Below are 27,465 nucleotides of genomic sequence, written 5' to 3'. Positions count from 1 at the left end.
TCTAACATTAGAAGCTGTATCTGTAAATTTAATAGAAAGTTTTAATGGAGCATGGTCAGAGATAGCTATAATATCATAATTACAACCAATTACCGATGGAATAAAACAAGAGTCAATAAAAAAAATAATCAATTCTCGAATAAGAATGATAAACATGTGAGAAAAAAGAAAACACTTTGTCGTTAGGATGCCGAAATCTCCAAATATCAAAAACTCCATTATCAGTCAAAAAGGAGTTAATACAAGTGGCTGACTTATTGGGTAAAGTCTGAATAGATATAGATTTGTCCATCAAAGGATTTAAACAACAATGAAAGTCACCACCCATTATTAACTTATATTCATTTAGATTAGGTAAAGAAGTAAATAAGGGCTTTAAAAAATCAGGACAATTCACATTTGGAGCATAAACATTAACCATAGCAACCTTTTTATTATAAAGTAAACCCGTAATTAACAAAAATCTACCATTCGGATCCGAAAGGATATCGTGTTGAACAAATGCAATAGAGGAGTCAATAAAAATTGAAACTCCCTTTACTTTGGCATTCGAATTCGAATGATACTGTTAACCCCGCCAAGACCTAAAAAAGCGATATTTGTCCTCCTTCCTCACATGAGTTTCTTGTACAAAAATGATATGAGCATTAACTCTTTGGAATACTTTGAAAATCTTCTTTCGTTTAATCGGATGGTTTAAACCATTAGTATTCCAAGACACAAAATTAATGGTCTGAGCCATGCTTCTAAAATCAACCCTTTGGTATAAAAAGGGTTAACCAAATTATAAACTCATGCACCCGGAAGAGGAACAAAAATAAAGAGCGGACCCGGAAGTGACGACATCGTAGACATATTTGAAGTTCAAAAACAGCCCAAATGAAAAAACTAAAACAAACTGGTAAAAGAAAAATAAAATTAGAAAACAGACCATCCCCCACTCCCACAAGAAAAAGAAAAAAAGCCAAAATATGGCTAGAAAAAGGAAAAAATTAGACTAATTCTACCCCCATATCAGCAGAAGACCACTCCGTATATAAAGGATATATATTTTAAAAAACCACCCTGACTTTAAAAATTATAATCACTATACTAAAACCACACTTCTTAATATACTTAGTTGTAAAAAAAAGAATATAATTACTAAAAGCTTATAAATCAGGTTATAACCCAAACAAATCAAGAAATATTTAAACTATGATAAGCGATGCATTATAGGAAGAAGACGAGAGAAGAAAAAATAACGCCATCTTAAACAAAACCAAGAATATTTTTCCAAAAAACCACCATCTTAATAAAAAAGAATTCACCTTTGAAGGGTTAAAAATACACCTTTGAAGGAACAAAAATAATAGTCAAAAATATAGTATAATGGTTAAAGTGTATAAAACAGAGCGATTAATATAACGAAAACACACTTTAACTTAAATATAAAGTATAGGATAAACCTACACCAATAACCAGAGACTAAATCGGGTTTGAGGAATCGAAAACCATCTTACACGATCAGAATCACTCATTTATTAGAGATTCTCAAAGTCGACACTCTTGGCTTTAAGTGTTTCCACCAATTTAGTGGTCGAAATTAAATCCTGTTGCAATTTTTCAATTGTCAAATCTCGTTTCCGAGCATCTTCTTGCAGAGATGCGATAAGAACTTGCTGCTGGTTAATTACTAAATCCGTCTTAACCATATAATCTTGAAAAGCCTTTATATCTTGTTTAAAAATTTGTTGTAGTTCATCAATTTTTTTTATCCAAAACCTCCATAAACAGTTCATAAGTTAATTCAGTGCGTTGCGATTGAGCTTGCTTCTTTCCATTACCGTTCGGGTTGCGCCCCGGTTCTCGTCCTTTAGATCTAAGAGCCATTTCTGTTTGCATATCTTCAAAAATTCACAATAAACTCTTAACGATAAGTCCAAAAAAATAGCAAGAATCTTTTGGTGTAGGTAAAAATAAGTTGGATAAGGGTGATCAAAGGTTTAAAAAAGTAAAGGTTATGGAGCGAATCTAAAACAGTACTCACTCCATGAGCGTCTCCCACTGACCTCATAAATCTCATCTCTCACTAAAATAAAGTTTCTTTCCAGGCATCTGTTTTAAAGCCTGTGAGAGGACAGCAACAAAATTAATTGTGAATACACAATTTCTCTGCTGTCTGGTTTGGGAATTTTGGAGCTGAATAGCAGGTTTCTGCACATGCCTTGCATCTTACTGTGTGTACTAATTCTCAATAGTCTTGAAAAGAATCCAAAGAATTTAAGTATTACAGATATGTATGTGGTATCAACAGCTTTATTTAAATTAAAAACATGCAGCATACTTCTTACATAAAGCAATAAACCTAATCATATCCATACTACATTTGAAAGCAGAAGCAAATATCCAGGAATAGTGAAACAGGGCACAACTGCTTGAAATGCTAAAGCAGACGAACACTTTCAACCTCTACCGAGACTGGAGCAATAGCAATAATGCATTAATTTTTAGAACATAAGCCAGGGTTGCTCTGTGTTCTCGCATTGGGGGTAAGGCAGGAACTCTCCGCTGTACGGTCACATGCTGTCTCTCTTGCCATAAGAGTATGGACCCACATTTGTCTTTGTGTCGTTGAAATCTGAGATGGTACCCAAAGTTTCCATCAGACGTGACACCAAACAGATGCTAATGCTGCATCCTCGTGACCTTAAGTTTCTGCAAGAATAAATTAAGAAAATAAGTGCCCTTGATTAGACTAACAATAAAACACAGAACTGTACAGAGCAGGAACAGGCTCCTTGCCCCAAAATGGTCTGCTATATTCAGATATGTTCATAGGTTATATTCAGTTATATCAGAGTGCTTATTCAAGAACTAATCATACTCATACAGGAAGAACACACACACATTTTAATATGAATCTACAACACTAAAGGAAATTTAGCAAAAAGAAGAGGCCAGAATTGGGTGTTGGTATCACTGTCTTATATAATGTGTAGTTTGTTGGTAAGTGCAGCAGTACCTTGCAAACACATAAAATTATTATACATTAATAAGTAAATATTACACATTACTAAGTAAAGAAGAGCAAAGTAGTGTTCACGAGTCCATGGACCATTTATAAATCTGATGGCTGGGGTTGGGGGAGATGGGACAAATCTGTTTGAATCATTGAGTGTGGGTCTTCAGGCCCCTGTACCTCTGCCCTTATAGTAGTAATGAGCACAGGGCTTGCCCCAGATGGTGAGGATCCTTATTGATAGATGTTGTACTCTTCATGCACTAGCCCTTGAAGATGTTCTTGATAATGGAGAGGGTTGTCTCTCTAAGGAGAGGCTGAGTCTGCAATCTTTTGTAAGCTCTTGCAATCCTGTACAATGGAGTAACCATACCAGACTGTGATGCAGCCAGTCAGAATTCTCTCCATTTTACATCTATAGGAATTTGCAAGAGGCTTTGCAAAATGATTCTTCTTCCCACACTTACTGCAGGACTTTCCATAAGCAGGAGACTTCCTTGGGATGTGTCTGCCTCCATCTTTGTTGTTTGAGCCTGTCTCTTTGCTACGCAGTTGCTTTGTGAAATGCCATGTGCTTTGCTCCTCTGTTTTCACAGCTTGCACTGTCACCTGTTTGGTGCATCCCCCTAGCTTGTACTTGTGTGGTCTCTGCACATATTCACAGCCTTTTTTAACGTTAAATCTTTTTCCCAAAGCAATCTTCCTTGGAGTTCATTATGTAGGATTCCACAAACTATTTTGTCTCTGTAATGGCTTCTACAGTTATATTAAAAGCATGAGGATAGTGAGGGATAAAATTGGTCCCTTAGAGAATCAGGGTGGTCAGCTATGTGTGGAGCCGAGGGAGATGGGAGAGATTTTGAACGATTTCTTCTCTTCGGTATTCACTAAGGAGAAGGATATTGAATGGTGTAAGGTGTGGGAAACAAGTAAGGAAGTTATGGAACCTATGACAATTAAAGAGGTGGAAGTGTGGTGAACTAGATATACCTGTCTGACTGCTCCTGTGGCTCCTCCCACAGACCCCTGTATAAAGGCGACTGTGGTCTGCTGCTCTCCCTCATTTTCCCAGGATGTAGTGTTGTTCTTCCAGTCAATAAAAGCCGATATCTCACTTCCTAAGTCTCAGCGTGAGTTATTGATGGTGCATCAATTTTATTGACTGGAAGTTACAACATGGAAACCGTTTTACGCCCAGAACGCCTAGATTTGGACCCCCAAGACCCTGAAGCAGCTCTTGCCTTTGAACACTGGCTTGTGTGCTTCCAATCGTACTTGGAGGAGGTTCGTGCCACCGACTTGGCTGTTCGGCTCAGACTTCTCCTCTCGAGGGTCGCCCCAAAAGTTTATTCATTCATCAGGGACCTCTCCACCTATGAGGGGGCGCTTGCCGCCCTCAAAAGACAGTACCTGCGGCCGGTAAACGCAGTTTATGCCCGGCACCGCTTGGCAACACGAAAACAGCGGCCTACGGAGTCGACTGCTGAATTTCTCCGAGCTCTACAGGCACTCGTGCGGACTTGTGACTGCCAAGCGCTCACAGCGGAACAGCATACGGAACTCTTGGTCCGAGACGCTTTTGTGACTGGGGTCAGGTCAGTGTATTTGCGCCAGCGGCTGCTGGAAAAAGCTGATCTTACCTCTGATCTTACCTCCGCGATAGAGACGGCCGATACGTTAGAGGCTGCGCAGCTGTACGCCGAAGCGGTCCAGCCGCGCGATTCCCCGGTTCCGAGCGAATTCGCCAACGCCGCTGCCAGTCGCGGTATCACGAACTCCTCGAATTCGCCGAGTATAAAACTCTGTTACTTTTGTGGGCTTCAGAAACATTCCAGAAACAGCTGTCCGGCTCGCGAAGCGACTTTTTCCAGCTGCGGGAAGAAGGGCCATTTCGCCAAGGTCTGTAAATCTAAACCGCGCCCGGGGTCGAGCAGCGCTGCGTCTGAGACCTGGGGGCCGCCATTTTGCATGCCCGGATGTGGACAACCATCTTTGCCGGCGTCACCATGCCCCGCCCCTACCTACCCGTGTGCGACCTGGGAGCCGCCATCTTGCATGCCCGGATGTGAGCGGCCATCTTTGCCGGCGTCACCAGGCCCCGCCCCCGACTCGCCATCTTGCATGCCCGGATGTGAGCGGCCATCTTTGCCGGCGTCACCAGGCCCCGCCACCGACTCGCCCCGTTCAACGCTGGCTTCCGTGACCCTCGACCAAAGCGCTCCGCACCAGCTCGCAAGGTCGATGATGGATATCCTGGTGGAGGGGCACAGGACTAGCTGCCTGTTTGACACGGGCAGCACTGAGAGTTTTATTGACCCGGCCACAGTGAAACGCTGTGGACTCGTGACACAGCCGGAACGTCAGAAGATCACCTTGGCTTCTGGGTCGCATTCCACAGACATCCGGGTGGGTTGTGTAGCGACATTGGTGGTGCAGGGCACAGAGTATCGGAACTTTGCGTTCCTGGTCATGCCTCGACTGTGCGCACCTGTGCTGTTGGGGCTGGACTTCCAGAGCCATCTCAAAAGTGTGACTATGGCGTATGACGGGCCCCTCCCACCACTCACTGTCAGGAATCCTCAGTTTGGTGGGACTTCGCCATATACTCCGTTACCACACGCACATACACACCGAACCACACATCCCGCCCAGCACCATGCCGATAGCTGTGCTGCTGACACTACTTGCAGCCTCTCCACCCTCAAGATCCCTCCCCCATCGCTGTTCACCAACCTGACCCCCGACTGTAAACCGGTGGCAACTAAAAGTAGGAGGTACAGTGCGGGGGACAGGGCCTTTATTCATTCAGAGGTGCAGCGGCTGCTCAGGGAGGGGATCATTGAGCCGAGCACAAGCCCATGGCGGTCCCAGGTGGTCGTTGTTCGGACTGGGCAGAAAAATAGGATGGTTGTGGACTATAGCCAGACCATCAATAGATTCACGCAGCTTGACGCGTACCCCCTACCCCGCATCGTGGATATGGTCAACCAGATAGCTCAGTAAAAGGTGTACTCGACAATTGATCTGAAATCCGCTTATCACCAGCTCCCCATCCGCTCGGAGGACCGCCCCTACACCGCCTTCGAGGCGGGTGGCAGGCTCTATCACTTTCTGCGCGTCCCATTTGGTGTCACAAATGGGGTCTCAGTCTTCCAGAGGGAGATGGACCGGATGGTGGACCAGTACAAACTGAAGGCCACATTTCCCTATCTAGATAACATCACCATCTGTGGTCGCGACTGGTCGGATCATGACGCCAACCTCCAACGATTTTTCCAAGTGGCCGATGCTTTGAACCTCACTTATAACAAGGACAAGTGTGTGTTCAGAACCACACGACTCGCTATCCTTGGGTATGTCGTGGAGAACGGGGTCATTGGCCCTGACCCCGACCGTATGCGCCCCCTGTTAGAACTCCCTCTTCCCACCACTCTCAAGGCCCTCCGGCGGTGCCTGGGTTTTTTTTCCTATTACGCCCAATGGGTCCCCCATTACACAGACAAGGCCCGCCCCCTGGTCCGGTCTACCACTTTTCCCCTCTCTGCCGAGGCCCGCGCGGCCTTCAGCTGCATTAAAGGGGACATTGCCAAAGCAACGATGCATGCGGTAGACGAGACCATTCCCTTCCAAGTAGAGAGTGACGCCTCTGACGTCGCGCTGGCTGCTACCCTCAATCAGGAAGGCAGACCAGTGGCGTTTTTTTCTCGTACCCTTCAAGGCTCTGAACTTCGGCACTCCGCGGTGGAGAAAGAAGCCCAGGCCATAGTGGAAGCTATTAGGCACTGGAGGCACTATCTCGCCGGCAAAAGGTTCACCTTGCTGACCGACCAGCGCTCGGTTGCGTTCATGTTCAGCAACCAACAGCGGGGCAAAATCAAAAATGATAAAATTTTGCGATGGAGAATAGAACTCTCCACCTACAATTATGATATCCTGTACCGGCCTGGCAGGCTCAATGAACCCTCTGATGCCCTATCCCGGGGAACGTGTGCTAGTGCCCAGCTCGACCAGCTGTATGCCCTTCATGCCCAACTTTGCCACCCGGGGGTCACCCGATTTTACCATTTCATTAAAGCCCGGAACCTGCCGTACTCCCTGGAGGACATCAGGACGATGACCAGGGACTGCCAGATCTGTGCTGAGTGCAAACCGCACTTCTACCGTCCTGACACTGCGCAGCTTGTCAAGGCCACCCGCCCTTTTGAGCGACTGAGTGTTGACTTTAAGGGCCCCCTTCCCTCCACCGACTATTTTCTCAGTATTATTGACGAGTACTCGCGATTCCCCTTTGCCGTTCCCTGCCCCGACACTACTACCACGTCGGTCATAAAAGCCCTGCGCCAGCTCTTCACTCTGTTCGGATATCCCTGCTATGTCCACAGTGATAGAGGGTCCTCCTTTATGAGTGACGAGATGCGCCGGTTCCTGCTAGCTAGGGGCATTGCTACTAGTCGCACCACGAGTTATAATCCCCGGGGGAATGGCCAGGTGGAGAGGGAGAATGCCACAGTGTGGAAGGCCACACTTTTAGCCCTTAAGTCAAAAGGGTTGCCGGTCTCCCGATGGCAGGAGGTCCTCCCTGAGGCACTCCACTCTATCCGCTCCCTGTTGTGTACGTCCACTAATGCCACCCCTCACGAACGCCTATTCTCTTTTCCCAGGAAGTCTGTCAGTGGGACCACCCTACCAGTTTGGCTGACGTCCCCGGGGCCAGTGCTGCTACGTAAACATGCGAGGAGTAATAAGTACTCACCGCTGGTCAAGAGGGTTCACCTCCTGCATGCTAATCCCCAGTATGCCTACGTGGTCTTGCCTGATGGGCGGGAGGACACGGTCTCTGTCCGCGACCTGGCGCCCGCCGGAGCAGCAGACCACTACCCCGAGCATTCCACGGTAACTATGCACCCTGTACCCGAGGTGACACCGCACACACCGTGCCACACCCAGACTCCTCACGACGCTCATGTACCGGGCATCTCGTACGCGTCTATTCCAGGGACCTCGCTCACACGCGAGGGATCCCTGACACCTCCAGTTGGGACAGAACCAACCCACTCTCCGCCTCCGGTGCAAACACCACCTCCGGCTCCTGTGCCATCACCACCTCCGGCACCTGTGCCATCACCACCTCCGGCTCCTGTGCAATTGCAGCCGGAGCTACGTAGATCGCAGCGAACGATTCGACCACCTGATAGACTTAACCTGTAAATATACTTGGGGATTTTTTTAAACAAAGGGGGGGTGAATGTGGTGAACTAGATATACCTGTCTGACTGCTCCTGTGGCTCCTCCCACAGACCCCTGTATAAAGGCAACTGTGGTCTGCTGCTCTCCCTCATTTTCCCAGGATGTAGTGTTGTTCTTCCAGTCAATAAAAGCCGATATCTCACTTCCTAAGTCTCAGCGTGAGTTATTGATGGTGCATCAGGAAGTACTGGAGCTTTTAAGAAATTTAAAAGTGGATAAATCTCCGGGTCCTGACCGGATATTCCCCAGGACCTTGAGGGAAGTTTGTGTAGAGATAGCAGGAGCTCTGACAGAGATCTTTCAGATGTCATTAGAAACGGGGATTGTGCCGGAGGATTGGCATATTGCTCATGTGGTTCCATTGTTTAAAAAGGGTTCTAGAAGTAAGCCTGGCAATTATAGACCCGTCAGTTTGACATCAGTGGTGGGTAAATTAATGGAAAGTATTCTTAGAGATAGTATTTATAATTATCTGGATAGACAGGATCTGATTAGGAGTAGCCAGCATGGATTTGTGCGTGGAAGGTCATGTTTGACAAACCTTATTGAATTTTTTGAAGAAGTTACGAGGAATGTTGACGAGGGTAAGGCAGTGGATGTAGTCTATATGGACTTCAGCAAGGCCTTTGACAAAGTTCCACATGGAAGGTTAGTTAAGAAGGTTCAGTCGTTAGGTATTAATGCTGGAGTAATAAAATGGATTCAACAGTGGCTAGATGGGAGATGCCAGAGAGTAGTGGTGGATAATTGTTTATCGGGATGGAGGCCGGTGACTAGCAGGGTGCCTCAGGGATCTGTTTTGGGCCCATTGTTGTTTGTAATATACATAAATGATCTGGATGATGGGGTGGTAAATTGGATTAGTATACGTAGGTTCTGTCTTCTGGACCGATTCCCAAATAGAACATACAGGGTAAATGGTAGGGCATTGAGGAATGCAGTGGAACAGAGAGATCTAGGAATAACAGTGCATAGTTCCCTGAAGGTGGAGTCTCATGTAGATAGGGTGGTGAAGAAGGCTTTTGGAACGCTGGCCTTTATAAATCAGAGCATTGAGTACAGAAGTTGGGATGTAATGTTAAAATTGTACAAGGCATTGGTAAGGCCAAATTTGGAATATTGTGTACAGTTCTGGTCACCGAATTATAGGAAAGATATCAATAAATTAGAGAGAGTGCAGAGACGATTTACTAGGATGTTACCTGGATTTCAGCACTTAAGTTACAGAGAAAGGTTGAACAAGTTAGGTTTTTATTCATTGGAGCGTAGAAGGTTGAGGGGGAATTTGATTGAGGTATTTAAAATGTTGAGAGGGATAGATAGAGTTGACATGAATAGGCTGTTTCCATTGAGAGTCGGGGAGATTCAAACGAGAGGACATGATTTGAGAGTTAGGGGGCCAAAGTTTAAGGGAAACACGAGGGGGTATTTCTTTACTCAGAGAGTGATAGCTGTGTGGAATGAGCTTCCTGTAGAAGTAGTAGAGGCCAGTTCAGTTGTGTCATTTAAGGTAAAATTGGATAGGTATATGGACAGGAAAGGAGTGGAGGGTTATGGGCTGAGTGCGGGTAGGTGGGACTAGGTGAGATTAAGAGTTCGGCACGGACTAGGAGGGCCGGAATGGCCTGTTTCTGTGCTGTGATTGTTATATGGTTATATAGTTATATAGTGAGTCGCTCAAGTCTCCAAACTCACAGGACATATTCAGTATGTGAAGCTTAGCTAAGTATTGGTCAAAGCTGACACCTTCCTTCTGTTCAGAGGAAAAGAACTTGCATCTCTCAAATGTGACGTTTTTACTTGGGGAAAAAATGCTCCTCAAATCTTGTTATCAGAGTGTCCAAAGTAAAGGCTGTCTCATCAACTTGAAAGCTGTTGTAGATGTCGAAAGCATCTTCGCCAATTACATGTAAAAATATAGATGCTTTCAATTTTTCCTCCAATCTGCTAGATCTAGTCACTGCTAAATACTGTGCATCATTGAAGCATTAGGTTATCAGTTAAATTCCTGGTAAACTGCATAGGAGTGGGAGGACTTAGGTTATCTATTACCTAATAGAGCGTCGGTGCGGGCAGCGGAGCAGGAGTAAGGAGTGCTCGTGATTGACATACGACTGGAGTTCGGAGGATCAGCCGTTTTAGGTAGGCCGACACCCTCGGACCTACCTGGAGAATACCTGAGGAGGAAGGTAAAGCTGCGCAAGTGGGGGTGACGTCAGCGGCGAGCGCGAGCTTTAAAAAGCGTCCCACTTTCAGGAGCGGGCAGCGGAGTGCGCAGGAGCAGAGTGCTGGGCTTTGGCGCAAGAGGACTTCGACAAGAAGCCTGTTTTTCATTTTTTCATTTATTCTGACTAATCTAGGATCAGGCAATGGGGGAGACAGTTAGAGCAGTGGTGTGCTCCGTATGCAGTATGTGGGAGGTCAGGGTCAACACAGTTGTTCCTGATGACCACACTTGCAATAGGTGCATCCAGCTGCAGCTCCTATCAGACCGAGTTAGGGAATTGGAGCAGGAGCTGGATGAACTACGGATCATTCGGGAGGCAGAGGCAGAGATAGATAAGAGTTATCGGGAGGCAGTCACACCGAAAAGACAGGAGGTAGGCAAATGGGTGACAGTCAAGAGAGGCAGGGGGAGAAGACAGAGAGAGAAGAGCACCCCTGTGGCCATTCCCATCAAAAATAAGTATACCGTTTTGGATACTGTTGGCGAGGATGACCTACCAGGAACAAGCTGCAGTGGTCCTGTCTCTGGCACTGAGGTTGGACCCTTGACTAGGAAGGGGAGGAGGGAAGAGAAGAGAGCGGTATTGATAGGAGATTCTATAGTCAGGGGGGCGGATAGGAGATTTTGTGGGGAAGATCGGGAGTCCCGGATGGTATGTTGCTTCCCTGGTGCTGGGGTCCGAGACATCTCAGATCGGGTGCAGGTTATTCTCGAGAGGGAGGGCAAGAATCCAGATGTTGTGGTCCATGTAGGGACCAATGACATGGGTAGGATGAGTGAGGGGGTCCTGCGTAGGGAGGTAGGTGCGAAGCTGAAGAGCAGGACCTCCAGGGTAACAATCTCAGGATTGCTACCTGTGCCACGTGCGAGTGAGGCAAGGAACAGGAGGATTATAAAGATTAATACGTGGCTGAGAGGATGGTGCAGGAGGGAGGGCTTCAGGTTTGTAGATAATTGGGCTTTGTTCCAGGGAAGGTGGGATCTGTTCCGAAGGGACAGTTTACACCTGAACTGGAGCGGTACTAACATTCTTGCAGGGAAGTTTGCTAGTGCTTCTTGGGGGGGTTTAAACTAAATTTGCAGGGGGCGGGGATCCAGAATGTGAGAGAGGATAGCGAGAGGAAGAATAAAGGACAGGCGGGGACTACACGGTTCCGGAATATTAAGTATGTAGTAGAGGAAGGCGGGCCGGAACAAGTGATAAGGAGGACTCATGTACAGAGGGATGGTCTGACGGAACATGGAGTTAAATGTGTTGAAAGAATAAGTAAATGTAGGAAGGACAACAAAATTCTAGGGGTGTATAGCCCGATGGGAGTTTGGGGAGCTGGGTTAAGCACAATAGGCAGCGATTCAAATAGAGAGAGGAGAAATGGGTTAAAAATTCTATATCTGAATGCACGAAGTGTCAGAAATAAGGCGGATGAGCTTGAAGCCCAGATGCGAATGGGTAACTATGATGTTGTTGGGATAACGGAGACATGGCTGCAGGGAGATCAGACCTGGGAAATGAATGTACAAGGGTATACGTGCTATCGTAGGAACAGAAATGTGGGCAGAGGGGGTGGGGTGGCCCTGTTGGTGAGGAATGAGATTCAGTCCTTTGCAAGGGGGGACATAGGATCAGGAGAAGTAGAGTCTGTGTGGATAGAACTGAGGAACAGTAAGGGCAAAAGGACCCAAATGGGTGTTGTCTACAGGCCACCAAACAGTAGCATGGATATTGGGTGCAAGTTGAATAGGGAGTTAACAGTGGCATGTGGCAAAGGTAATGTCGCAGTAGTTATGGGGGATTTCAACATGCAGGTGAACTGGGAGAATCAGGTTGGTGCTGGACCACAGGATAGGGAGTTTGTAGAGTGCCTACAGGATGCATTCTTGGAACAGCTTGTATGAGAGCCGACCAGGGACAAGACTATTCTGGATTTAGTGTTACGTAATGAACAGGATTTGATAAGCGATCTCGCAGTAAAGGAGCCATTAGGAGGTAGTGATCATAATATGATGTTTTTATCTGCAATTTGAGAAGGATAAGGGCAGCTCGGAGGTGTCAGTGTTGCAGTTGAACAGGGGAAACTGGAGCCATGAGGGAGGAGCTGGCCAAAGTTGACTGGACGGATAGCCTAGCAGAAAAGACAGTGGAACAGCAATGGCAGGTATTCTTGGGAATAATGCACAAGGTGCAAAATCAGTTCATCCCCCAGAGAAGGAAGGATTCAAAGGGGGGAAAGGGGCCACAGTGGTTGACAAAGGAAGTCAGAGATTGCTTAGCATTAAAAAAAAGGAAATATGACAGAGCTAAGGTGAGTGGGAGGACAGATGATTGGGAAGTTTTTAAGGAACAACAGAACTTAACTAAAAAGACAATATGGGGAGAAAAAATGAGGTACGAACGCAAGCTAGCCAGGAATATAAAGGAAGATAGCAAAAGCTTTTTTAGGTATGTGAAGAGAAAGAAGATAGTTAAGAACAACATTGGGCCCTTGAAGAATGAATTGGGTGTAATTGTTATGGGAAACAGAGAAATGGCAGAAGAATTTAATGAGTACTTTAGATCTGTTTTCACTAAGGAAGACACAAGCAATCTTCCAGATGTATGGATGGGCCAAGGACATAGGGTAACAGAGGAAATGAAACAGATTGACATTCGGAAGGAAATGGTGATGAGAAGACTGATGGGACTGAAGGCTGACAAATCCCAAGGTCCAGATGGTCTGCACCCTAGGGTACTAAAGGAGGTGGCCCTGGAAATTGCGGATGCATTGGTAATCATTTTCCAATGTTCCTTAGATTCAGGATCAGTTCCTGAGGATTGCAGAATGGCTAATGTTATCCCACTTTTTAAGAAGGGAGGGAGGGAGAAAACAGAGAACTATCGACCTGTCAGCCTGACATCGGTGGTGGGAAAGATGCTAGAGTCCATTATTAAGGATGAAATAGTGGCATATCTAGATAGCAGTGATAGGATTGGGCCGAGCCAGCATGGATTTACCAAGGGTAAATCATGCTTGACTAATCTGTAGGAGTTTTTCGAGGATGTAACCAGGAAGTTAGACAGGGGAGATCCAGTGGATGTAGTGTACCTCGATTTCCAGAAGGCATTTGATAAAGTCCCACATAGAAGATTGGTGGGTAAAATCAAAGCTCAGGGCATCGGGGGGAAGGCATTGACATGGATAGAAAACTGGTTGGCAGATAGAAAGCAAAGGGTAGCGGTGAATGGGTGTTTCTCGGAATGGCAGGTGGTGACTAGTGGGGTGCCACAGGGCTCGGTATTGGACCACAGCTGTTTACCATTTATGTTAACGATTTGGATGAAGGCATAGAAAATAACATCAGCAAATTTGCTGATGATACTAAGCTGGGAGGCAGTGTGACATGTGATGAGGATGTTAGGAGAATTCAGGGTGACTTGGATAGGCTGGGTGAGTGGGCAGATACTTGGCAGATGGCGTTTAATGTGAATAAGTGTGAGGTTATCCACTTTGGGAGTAAGAACAGGAAGGCAGATTATTATCTGAACGGTGTAGAGTTGGGTAAGGGAGAAATACAAAGAGATCTAGGAGTCCTTGTTCATCAGTCACTGAAGGTGAATGAGCAAGTGCAGCAGGCAGTGAAGAAGGCTAATGGAATGTTGGCCTTTATTACAAAGGGAATTGAGTACAAGAGCAAGGAAATCCTCTTGCATTTGTACAGAGCCCTGGTGAGACCACACCTGGAGTATTGTGTACAGTTTTGGTCTCCAGGGTTAAGGAAGGACATCCTGGCTGTGGAGGAAGTGCAGCGTAGATTCACGAGGTTAGTTCCTGGGATGTCTGGACTGACTTACGCAGAGAGGTTAGAGAGACTGGGCTTGTACACACTGGAATTAAGGAGATTGAGAGTGGATCTGATTGAAACATATAAGATTATTAAGGGATTGGACAAGATAGAGGCAAGAAATATGTTCCAGATGCTGGGAGAGTCCAGTACCAGAGGGCATGGTTTGAGAATAAGGGGTAGGTCATTTAGGACAGAGTTAAGGAAAAACTTCTTCTCCCAGAGAGTTGTGGGGGTCTGGAATGCACTGCCTCGGAAGGTATTGGAGGCCAATTCTCTGGATGCTTTCAAGAAGGAGCTAGATAGGTATCTTATGGATAGGGGAATCAAGGGATATGGGGACAAGGCAGGAACCGGGTATTGATAGTAATTGATCAGCCATGATCTCAAAATGGTGGTGCAGGCTTGAAAGGCCAAATGGTATACTTCTGCACCTATTGTCTATTGTCTAATTTTCAGGCTCTCACCTGGCAGCCACTTGGTGAACCCTGTTACCTTTGGCAGCTTCAAAGGGTGACCTCTTCCTCAGCACTAAGATCTGCACAGTAGCTAAGTCACTGGGAACAAGAATAACTCATTTGAAGAGAAACAATATGCAAAGTTATGAAGGATGGCAAGGTCATGTCAGGGTTAGCACAACACTAATACAGTGCCAGTGGCCCGGATTTAATTCCACCACTGTTTTTCCATGAATGCATGTGTTTCATCTGGGTGCCACGGTTTCCTCCCATATTTCAAAGACATACGGATTTGTAGGTTAATTGGTGACATGAAGTAATTGGGCAGTGCAGGCTCATTGGGCTGGTAGCACCAGTTACCAGACTAAGTAAATAATGAAAAGGAAAACGAAAAGCAGGAAAATCTTTAGGGGCTGCTCAGAAGGCAGTAGTATGTTTTGGCTTCCATTTCTGTCAAGTTGGATCTGATTTATCATTTACTGCCTTCCCTCATGAAGCTTAACAAATCCAGACTGTCCCAAGGACAGTCCTGATGAAGGGTCTCAGTTTGAAATCTTGACTGTTCATTTTCCTACATAGATGCTGCCTGACCTAATGAGTTCCTCCTGTATTTTGTGTGTGTGGCTGTCCTGAGGTAACAAAGATCCGTGCATACATTTCTTCTGTGTAGGCCACTATTGCCTCAACATTAACAATTCTTAACACTCTTGTTCAAATCCTTCAATGACCTCACCTCTCTCATTGCTGTAATCTTCTTCAAACCCCCTGTTCACAGAGAAGTTATTGTTCCTCCACCTCTTGTGCCTTCTCCTTTCTTTAATCACCAGGCCTTTAACCATTTAGGCTCCAAGCGTTGTTAAGCTATCCAGTAAGTTTGTCTCCTTATTGTTCTCCCTCCCCTTAATATTATGTTTAAACTGCACCCGTTTGATCATGTACGTGGTTCCCATTACTCATAATTCCTTCATTAATCTCAGAATCAGGTTTATTTTCAATGTCACACATGATGTGAAATTTGTTGTTCTGCAGCAGCAGCACATTGCTAAATTACTAAAACTTACAGAATTAAAAAATATAAACTTTAGCCTAATTTTAAACACAAAGTACACTGCAGATGCTGTGGTCAAATCAAGATGTACAAAAAAGCTGGACGAACTCAGGAGGTCGGGCAGCATCCGTTGACACGAACAGTCAACAGATGCTGCCCGACCTGTTGAGTTCGTCCAGCTTTTTTGTACGTCTTGATTAGCCTAATTTTAGCCCTGTGGCATACTGTGGAACAGTTTATCTTGTCAAGGGCACCATACAACTACAGATGTTAAAGTAACTGGCTTATAATTATCTGCCTTTTGCCTACAGCCTTTATTGATCAGTAGCGTGACATTCACCTTCTTCCAATCTGCTGGGACCTACCCAGAGTCCAGAGAATTTTGGTAAATTATCACCAAAGCCTCCATTATAACTTCTGCCATTACTTTCAGTACCCTAGATGCACTCTATCAGGACTAGGGGACTTATCTATCTTAAAGGCTACAAGTTTGTTCAGTACTACCTCTCTAGTGATAACTATTGTATTGAGGTCCTCACCTCCCATCGCATCCATAACATCTCTCTTTCGCATGTTAGGAGTGTCCTGCACTGTGACGAGCAAGACAAAATAGTCATTCAAAGACTTTGCCATTTCCCCGTTATCCAATATCAATTCCCCCTTCTCTGCTTTTCTGCTTAATATAATTATAAAAACTTTTACTATCTGTTTTTATATTTTGTGCTAGTTTATTTACATAATCTAGCTTCCCATTACTTAATGCTCGCTTAATGGTTCTTTGTTGGTTTTTAAAGTTTTCCCAATCTTCCAGTTTCCCACTACTCTTGGCGATTTTGTACACATGACCTTTAGTTTGATTCCTTCTTTTATTTCCTTAGTTATCCAAGGTTGGCTCTCCCCACCCTTAATGTCCTTGTTTTTAACTGGAATATACTTTTGTGGAGCACCGTGAAAAATCTCTTTGAATGTTTCCCACTGTTCCTCAATCGTCCCACCATATAGCCTGCGTTCCCAGTCTACACTGGCCAAATCCTCCCTCATCCCCTTGTAGTTTCCATTGTTTAGGCAGAATACACTGGTTTTCAATTGAACCATTGCACCCTCCATTTGTATGAGAAACTCAATCATACTGTGATCACTCTTTCCACAAGGATCCCTAACTACAAGATCACTAATTTTACCTGTCTCATTGCACAGGACCAAATCTAAGATAGCACGTTCCCTTGTAGGTTCAGTAACATGCTGTTCAAGAAAGCTATCAAGGATGCATTCTATGAAGTCCTCAAGACTGCCTCGACCAACTTGATTGACCCAATCTATGTGCAAGTTTAAGTCCCCCATGATAATTGCTGTTTCATTCTTACATGCCTCAGATATTTCTCTGTTTATTGCCTCTGCTACTGTAATGTTATTATTCAATGGCTGATAGACAACTCCCTCCAGTGATTTTTCCTCTTTACTATTCCTAATCTCTACCCAGATGGATTCAACATTCTGCTCCTTAAATCTTATATCCCCTCTCACCATTGCCCTGATATCATCCTTAATTAAGAGCACTACCCGCCTCCCTTATCTTCCTGCCTATCCTTCTGTATTACTTGATATCCTTTGATATTTAATTCCCCACCCTCTCCACCCTGCAACACGTCTCTGTAAAGCCACTAAATCAAACCCCTACGTACTGATTTGTGCTCTAGTTCACTGATCTTATTTCGAATACTATGGGCATTCAGATAAAGTGCCCTTCCACTGTTACGAACCGTAACTGGGTCACTTACCAGCAAAGATAGAGAGGTCCGTTGAAGTCTGATGGTACTATTTTTAACAGTATTTATTGATAAAAATACGCAAAAATAATATCAATGCAAACATGCAGATAATATACGTCATCAATACTAAATCTAAAAGTGCGGGTATAATAATAATCAATAAGAAATAGCTCTATCGTTGTCTAGGGGATAATGTATTGTCCGATGGAAATATAAAAGTCACTCAGTTCATTCAGGCTGCAGCATTTTGGTTGGAGAGAGAGACAGATTTTTGAAACTTGCCGGCTTTCCTTTATCCAATCTTGATCCGTATTCGGCCTTTAGCGAGGCCGTTCCGTGGAAGACGTCATCCGGGCAAGGATGGACACACACGAGCCCCCACCGGTCTCATACGTTTCTCCTGGTGCGTCTAAAGGGGTTGTTCCCCCTTTATCCTTTTATCCTTACTCACGGGGTCTCAGATGTCAATCAGGTTGGGATGATGCAATCCCTCAACCAGCCCACTCTGGTCATTCCCTGAGGGCTTCAATGAATAGTACAGTACTCAATACACAATTCCGTCTCCAAGAGACAATAGTCGTCATCAATGGTTCCGCCTTTCTGGGGCCAGGACACACATTCCAAACCCTTGTGGATTCTGCCTGTCTCTCTCTCATTTCCTGGGTCCCAGGCCCGAATTAATAGCGATCTTGCGATTCTCAAAAAGGAGGGGGCTACTTTGTACCCTTCAGCCCCTCAGAGTTGTGGCACATTCGTAACACCACTCATTGTGCTTTTAAAACCTTGTAATCTTCTACTCTTTTTGCACTTGACTTTTCTTTATTCCTGTCTTACTTTTCTCTTTTTTTATCTGTTGCTTTTTAAAAATCTTTATCCATACTTTTACTTTATCCATACTTCTCTAAACTGTTGAACCCACCCCCCCTACTATTTAGTTTAAACCCCTGTCCACAGTCCCAGTTATTCAATTCACTAGGATCCAGGTCCCAACATAGTTCAGATAGAGCCTGTCCCAATGGTACAGCTCCCTTCTTCCCCAATACTGGTGCCAATTTCCCATGAATTCAAACCACTTCTCCCACACCAATCCTTGGGCCACACATTTAACTCTCTAATCTTTTTGATCCCATGCCAATTTGCCCATGGTACAGGTAGTAATCCAAAGATTACCACCTGTATTGACTGGTCTGCTGTCACATGAGCAAGATTTTAAACAATGGTGCAAACTTTTGCAATTTCTTTCTTATAAAATATACATGCTTCACTGCTCAAGTGAGACAACAGATCGGAGCAATAGGCAAAAACCCATTGCATCTGTTATGGAGATGAAAATCTATAGATGTTAGAAGTCTAAAACAATAGTTGAGAGAAGCTGGAAACATTCATCATGTCAAGTGGCATCTGTGAAAGGAGAAACAGAACAAAGTTTTCTAAATCTTTGCAGGACTGAAACACAAAGGCTTCTGTCGATGTTGGAAATCTAGAACAACACACACATAATGCTATGGGTACTTAGCAGTCTAAGCCCAATCATTGGAGAAGAATAAGCAGCTTTAAGCATGCCTTGGAGTCCTTTACACCCAACCAAGAGAGCAGCAAATGTTTAAAGTTTCACCCAGTTGTCATGACTTCTGTCAGTGAAGTACTTATTCAGTGCGATATTGAACAAGGAGCACAGCTTAATCACTGTGACAGAGGCAAGAGATTTAGGATGTTTCTCCTTGAGCTTTGAAGGCTGAGAGGCAAAATGATAGAAGTGTATAAAATTAAAAGAAACATTGATAAGGTAAGCAATAAGAATCTTTTTCCAGGGTAGGAATGAAAAATACTAGAGAGCAAATACTCAATTTAAGTTAGGAGGTGAGTTTGCAAGGCTTTTTTTTCTGCACAGTGACAGGTACCACAGCAATTGTTGGAGTCTGATAGGACAGCCGTTTCATAGACTTGAAGCACCACTTTTCTGTTCTTTTGGAATGTTAACACTGAGGGAGTGCTGGCATAGATCCCAGGAGAAAGTTGGATATAACGGCATTGAAATGCAGAGGAAATTTCGGAGCAATCACTGTGTAGGTCCCCAGCACAGTACCAGGAAGCATCTCCATGAAAATGTCCATCTTCGCCCTACTTGAAACCCCTCATTTATTTTCAACCAGTAAATCAAACTCATTTTCCTCGAAATGTCCATAAAGCTTTTATTCAAGTTTAAGTGCAGTAATAATTCCAGTCAAACAAAGCAGAAAGTAAGAGGGTTACAGGCAGCTAATGTCTCCTAATAGAGATGATAAGGAAAATAAGGCATAGTTTCCCTTGTATCTCTGCCCGATGTTGAATTAATTGATGTTATTAAGATTCTCCCTAACACTTCCATTTCTCTGAAGACCTTTGCATCAATTTAAAAGGAACAAAACCCGTAAGAACAATGTATTACAATCTCAAAATACAATTACTATATTGTGTGTGACAGGCATTCCCGGGACTCTGTCCTGGAGTGATGACAGAAAGTACAATTAACTTGCTGCTAAATTCTTGCAATCCTTTGTTGGCTACCAATACTCACACTGCTAACAAGAAAATGATTTATTGATAATTTGTATCGGCACTGGCCAAGTGTTTACATAATTGGAAACATCAATAGCATATATTAATATAGCGTCCTAGCTACTCCGCATTTGGCTTCCGGTATCATTTAAAGTTGATTTTCAAGTTCCTTTACTTCATTTGAAAGCTGCCAATGCAACCGGAGTGCATCACTGGATTGTTTTTGTTTTATAATCCTGCTCCAGTTCTTAAGTCTTTTTCTGCCGATCTCTTATAATTAAACAATCTCTCTCAAAAGATGATTGACAGGGCAGCTTTTTTGAACTGAGTCCCTTAACTACGGAATTCAATACCTAAAACTATAAGGGGTGCAGACATAGTTGACACTTATAAATGCCAACTCAAAACTCATTTATAACTTGCTTTTAACTAACATATTTTTGTCTTTTATTTTCAGTTTTTATTTTTATGTCGGGACTTTATCTCATTGTAAAATATTTTGAACTATATCGTCTGTATGAAAAGCGCTCTATAAATAAATTACCATTACTGTACTATGTGATTATCAATACCAGCATTATATTCATATTAAACATCATCGATCAATATATAATCCAGAGAAAGTGGTAATAATACACAGACCTGCCTGGGACAGCCCGTACTCCGTCCGGCGAGCTGAGGTGGAAGACAAAGGCGACAAGGAGGACGGTGAAGAGTTTCAGCCAGTTCATGACTTTTAAATGTGGAGTTACAAACAAGTAGGAAGACGTTGGGAGAAACTTTTAGCGACAAACTGTGAACCTCCTTATCTTGCGTTGGAACAACTTCTACCGCACTCTGTTTACAGATAAAGGTGAAGAAGCGGTTTATAATTCAGATTCTAGCCGTCTGCATCGAATGTGATAAATCACTTAACGTTTTGCGTTATTTCCCATCGGCAAAATCAGATTGGACATTCGTTGCAAACATTAATTCTTCCAGATCGCTGCATTATACAATATTCATTTAAACATATTTACATTAACATTCACTAACGCATGTCCACAAGCAAAAAAAATCGCCAATGTTCTAATTGTAGACGTGGTTACGAGCTAGGGTGTGGGACATGATTCATTCGGGGAAACCGGAGATGGACGCGAATCCAAATAGATAAGGGCATTTTGAGAGAGAGTTCAGTTTGAAGTGCAATTTGTTAGATACTTACGCAAGTAGCGCCAACACCTCAACTGGAATTCAGACTCTCCCGAAGCCCTCTCTTTCTCGAGTATGCTGGTTTCTGCTCTCTTGTCGTGTTTCCCATTGCTGGCGATTGCTTCGGGTCTTTTATAGCCCAGCACCTCTCGGTGATATTTTGACGTCAGTCGGCTGAAAAGACACCCAGTGAAGGAACTTGATAAATCCCCTGTGGACAGTCAGTGCCCTGGATACAGTCCAGGCGTCAACACACCAGTCAGTCTAACCCAGAACGATTTAGCAGGAGTTGCAACGGCAGAGCTCGGTACTTCTTTCATTGCCAACACCCACTTTGTAGAGTTTACAACTGAAGTTAAGATGATGATACTAAGTAAAGCGAACCCTCGAGGGATAATGCGAACAAACAGACAAACTCAGGTCTCCCACCCCTGATCTCATTAAGTTACGGACCCACTGCTGCCATTGTCTGGTTTCGAGACGTCTGACAGAAGACAGATGAATAATTTAAAACGTCATGTTCTCCTCAATTTCATGAAGACATTGAGTATGCGACATGGAAACAGGACTGTCTCGGCCCATCTTGTTCATGCACCCCCACCTCGTTCAGAACAATGATGGGGGTCGGAGAGGGAATCTCATTGAAACCGAAGTTTGAAGTATGAGGATAGAGTGGAAATGGAGAGGAATTTTCCTTTTGGTAGGACAGTCTAGAATCAGAAGGCACGGCTTCACATCAAAGGGGTGTCTCTTTGAAAGCGGCTCTAGGAGGGTGGTGGTTGTTGGAATTTCGATGCCATAGGACTCACAAAACAAAAACTTCAGGCCGTCTTCCCACAGGTTGTTAATCCGACTAACTATTCTACTAACTGCCCCCACCCCGAGTATCTACTACCCGGTCACTGCACTGCAAACATTATAAACCTATTTTTATAATGCTGCTTACATTATAAATACATGTCAGTAGTTATGTATTTATGTGCATTTTATTCCATATCTTTAACTTTTTTAATATAATTATTTTTCTTGATGATTGTTGAATGTTGTTGCTTTATGTTGAATGTGGTGCCAACACACCACAGCAAGTACGTAATACATGTATATAGCGAATAAACGTGACGCTTGAGTTGATCCTTGTTCCTTGAGAAGGTGGAAAAATGAGGCTCAGATAAAGAAACAATTAGCAGAGTAGACGACATTTTGCCAAATGGCTTAAATCTACTCTAACAGTATATTTTGTGCTGTTATTGTCTTACGTCGACCATAATGCTTACCTGAGTTAGTCCCATTTGCCTGCATTTGGCACATATCTTGCTAAAACTTTAATATCCCTGTACTTGTCTAAATGACTTTTAAACAGTGTAATTGTTCCCACCAATACAAATTCCACAGGCAACTCGTTCCACATACTCACAACACTCTGAGTGAAAGAGTTGCCGTTTGGCTGCCCTTTAAATTTTCAAACATTAGGCTTTCCTAACGAAAGGACAGCAAAGCGCAGAACGTTTGCAGAATGAGGCCAACCCTATCGTCCCGCACCAGGAAAACCTCCTGCAAATTGGATGGCACACATTCCATTTCATCTGTCACCTTCAGCAATAACCCATACAAGCTGAAAACAACAGACTGCTCTCACAGAACTGCCAAAATGAAGTACCTACAGTGTAAGAGTAAAAATATGAATCAGAGCGTTACACGTACTTTGGCTGCTGCATGGACTCTCGACTAGGCGAAACGCAATCTGAATATTTGACGCTTTACTGTATCTGAAAATGAATGAACTTCCTTTGACAACGTGTAAACGAATGCAGTCTAACCAATAAGAATAACTGCATTGCTTCCTAGAATGCTTAGCTATGGAATGAAAATAATCTTATTCCTGTCAGTTTGTCAAAATTACTTGATATCAACAAAGGTCTCTTTGATTGGTAAGTGCCATTTGACAAGGTTTGGACATGAATTCCTGTCTGAATACACTGTACTGATGCTGAGAGGTAGGGTCTTTCCCAAAGATTAAAAGTGAGTTCCTTTTCATCCTTTGCCTATTTCACTTAAAATTGAATAAAACTTTAATATATATTGATCAAGCAAAATTAATGCAATGGAAATATTTATTTTTAAATTCCAATCAGTAAAATAGTGTGTTCAAGTTATTGTTAGCTATGGAGAAACACCATTCATGAACACTGACAAATATCACAAATTGTTGACAAAAAAATTCCTTGGATACAGCTGAGGTCACCTTGTTGTCTGGGGTGAGTTTTGTAATTATCTAAGATTCCCTGGATATATTCCTAATGCTTGAAGTAGGAGGATAATCTGGAAACTTTTTTCTTTGCTGGAGGGATGGCAATCGGCTGTCTCTAATAGAATTTAAGAAATGTCAAAATGCTTAGCTACCAATTTTCCTCTTGCACCATCACGACATCTCCTGCATTTGAAAGAAATACCTCTCTGCTTTATTAGAGAGCAGGTAAACAACTTTCTTGGTAAACAATGAAGGGAATCGATGTGATTGAATGGGACTCCTGAAATTTAGTAATTTATTCATTAATTCTAAAAATGGAAACACTTATTGAAGGTTATTTAAAAGCTACATTTATTTATCACATGGAAATTGAAATGAAAATTCAGTGAAATGTATCTTTTTGCATCAATGACCAACACAGTCTGAGGATTGTGCTGGGAGCAGCCCACCAGAGTCGCGTCACTTCTGGTGGCAACATAGCAAGCCCACAACTCACTGCACCTAGCCATAAGTATTTAGAATATGGGAGGAAATCCTGGGAGATTGTACAAACTCCTTAAGGACTGCGGCAGGAATTGAAACCTGATCAGTGATCACTGGCACTGTAAAGTGTTTCACTGGCTGTCACACTGTAGTTATCCATCTAAGTAAAAATTTTCAGTGTGTGCACCTGAATTCAGGTAATTAACCTTTTAAGATATTCAAAGCAAGATAATTCAAGTGTAATTAGGAACACATCTTCACTGACCTCTGATAAGGTTGGCGAGGTTGATGAAAAATGTGGACCCACAGAACCCGGTATTGTCATAAATTGTAAGGGGTCACCCTCTTGAAAGTAACAGCCTCATTCCCAAATTCCAAACATCAGTGAAGGGAAGCAATGGAAATTGTGGACACTGTACCTATGGCAACATTGCAAATAACATGACATTTTTACACAAAGAATAGCTTCCCGTCCTTAAGAACCAAATACCCCAATGTTTATCCAATGTCATTGACAAAATGCTCTAAACTTATCTTGAGATATTCTGGCCTGATGTTCTTAATCGTTTCAGCACCAGCCTCCTCTACCTTTGCACTATTTCATCACACTCTTGTAATGAAGATGAGAAAATGCATTGAAAATAAATAACATCTGCTCTTTTATTTTTGTTAAATACGAAAGACACAATTAAAAACAAATCTTGCCTGTTTGGAACGGTATAGCTTGTATTTCAAAAACATTTGTTTAAACTCTAAGATTAATTGGCATTGTACATTTCTTACAATTCAGATACACGTACTGTAAAGAATCACAACTTTAACAATGTCATATGAATTCTGGGAATATGAAACATCTGCATTTATTTAAAACAGAATACATGTTAGAACACTGAACGGTACAACACAGGGACAATTCCTGTGGTGAATGATGTTTGTCATGATGGTCATGATGCCAGATTAAACTCAACTTCTCTGCCTGCATATCATCCATATCTATCCATTCCCTTTGTGTTCAGGTGCCTGTTGAAATGCTCCTGAAATATCTGCTTCCACAACTATGCCTCACAGTGAATTCTAGGAAGTGGCTATTCTCAGTGTGAAAAATACTTATCTTGCATGTTTCCCTTCTCACTTTCTCTTCACCTTTTAGTGCTTCGCCCTCCAGTATTTGAATTTCCATCTTTGGAAATGGTCTGTAGCTAAATTATCTTTGCCTCTCCTAATGTTATGTTCCTCTGTCAGGTTGAAACCAATTCAAATTTGTCCTGTCTCTCCTTATTGCTCACAGGCTTATCCAGGCAACATTCTGGTGAACACAAAGCACATGGCAGACGCTGTGGTCAAATCAACATGTACAAACAAGCTGGATGAACTCAGCAGGTCAGGCAGCTTCCGTTGACTGCTCATTTCTGCTGTTTATACGTATTGAACATTCTGGTGAACCTCTTCTGCATCCCCTCCAAAACGTCCATATCCTTGCTGTGATGAGGTGACCAGAAATGCACGCAATTCCTGTTCATATCATCACTTTAGCTATGTTAATCAAAGCAAATATTGCAAGTAGAATTTATCTGGTACATTATTTGGACCATTAGTTACACCAATAACTTCCTCCTGTTTTAATTTCCATTCTCTCTTGATGTGGCTTATGAAGGCACTCAATGCTGGTTAAACAAAATTACATTTTTAAACATATTGCTTTCACTACTGGTTGTAACTCCTCTTATTATCCCTTATCAATGAAAATAATTCAATATCAATAAAATAATGTCAGTGGGGGATACAGTAGTATTTAGTTGCATTAAACACAATATGTAAATCAATGATGTACTGTATGCATTGCCAAAAATATGATATTAATACTCTTAATGTCAGATAGCAAAGCCTCGCTTCTTATTGATTAGCAGACTCAAGATATCTATACGAGGTAATGATGATGAAGTGATTGGCCTCAAACTGTTGTGTTAGAGATATGAGAGCTAAGTTGCCAAGACAAAGTAGATTTGCTAGAGTCTTCAGTGACATATCAAATCTCCTCAAACTCCCGATAAATATAATTGCTGGCGTGCCTTCTTTGTAATTGCATCGATTTGTTGGACCCAGGATAGGTCTTCATAGATGTTGCCCTGATAATTTTGTCCTCAATGAGTTACTAGACTGGAACACAGTGTTCTGTATCTTGGCCTAAAGCTACATCTTGTCTCTAAATTCTTGGCAAGTAGAATGCCTGAAAGGACAGGTAAAGGGATCATTGGTGCTGGGGAAAGATATCCAGTAATGCATCCAATGATGATGTCACTTTTATGAGGAAGCATAATGATCAGCAAATCCATTCACTTCTGATAAGGGATTCAGTGGTTTCCCAGTGCTGACCTGAGTTGCTGGGAACTAGGAGATGACAGAGCCCTCCTTGCACTGAATGTCTGCCAGGTCAAAATGCACAAATTTCAAACAACATGGAAGGTACTGCTCCTTGCTGTCAGGTTTTGCCTTCCAATCGATGTCCTGAGAGAGGAGATGTGATTCTGAATAACATTGACAGTTGCTGTCTGTGGCGACCTTCTTACAGTTTACTCTATCTGAGGGAAGCCAACATTCATGTTGATGTCCTCCCATTTGGTGCAGTGTTACCCAATAAAACAGTAGTTAGAGCCATTGGTTGTGATCCCAGACCAATTCTAGCTTGTTTCCTGAAGTGAATGCTTCCTTATTTTTGATCTACCATCAAATTGCTAATAAGACATAGGAGCAGAATTTGACTATTTGATCCATTGGGCCTGCTCCACCATTTGTTCCTGGCTAACTTATTGCTCCTCTCAATCCCATTCTCCTGCCTCTCCCTGTAATCTTTGATGTCACTGCTAATAAAGAATCTGTCAAACTCCAAAATATAAATATACCCAATAACTTGGCTTCCACAGCTATCTGTGATAATGAATTATTCTGATTCACAAACCTCTGGCTAAAGAAAATCCTCATCTCAGTTCCAAAGGGATGTTCTGTTATTACGAGGCTGTGCCTCTGCGTCATGAGCCTGCCAGCCTCTGCAACTTGCCATAAAGCTTTGGGCTTCTGGGTTGCTCAAACATCTGTATTTACTAATTGTTAAAGCCATTAAGACCACATTTGACCACTTTCTGTTTGATTTTGTCAAGTTAATTGTGGCTGGCATGTGTTTCCCACATCCTATGATTATTTCAAGGAGCCTCTCAGTGAAGCCCTACTGTGTATTGATGGAGAATTATTTTTCTCATGGTGTCTCAAGGCTGTGCCTCCTATGCTCTGTTGGTATTCCTATGTCTAGCCTTTTGTTTCCATCTCTTTATGGCAAGTCTGCTGTTCCTCCACTCCTGGGTGGAGTCATTGCCAGAGCTTATCGTGGAGTACCATTCTCCACTCCTGAGCAGTCTCATGTTCATCTGCACTTGGGTCCATT

General features: G+C 43.3%; 1 long non-coding RNA gene across 1 annotated transcript; it reads right to left on the bottom strand.

The window, feature by feature from the left end:
* Positions 1–2,289: 2,289 nt before the first annotated feature.
* On the bottom strand, positions 2,290–21,621 carry LOC140738989 (uncharacterized). The gene is made up of 3 exons (XR_012101513.1): positions 21,312–21,621; positions 20,750–20,944; positions 2,290–2,697 (listed from the first exon to the last, which is right to left on the bottom strand). It is a non-coding gene; the product is annotated as an uncharacterized lncRNA (long non-coding RNA).
* Positions 21,622–27,465: the final 5,844 nt, after the last annotated feature.

Source organism: Hemitrygon akajei, chromosome 14 (genome assembly GCF_048418815.1).
Source record: "Hemitrygon akajei chromosome 14, sHemAka1.3, whole genome shotgun sequence".
In the NCBI taxonomy this organism is placed as follows: domain Eukaryota; kingdom Metazoa; phylum Chordata; class Chondrichthyes; order Myliobatiformes; family Dasyatidae; genus Hemitrygon; species Hemitrygon akajei.
This window is presented reverse-complemented; position numbering and strand designations above follow the sequence as displayed.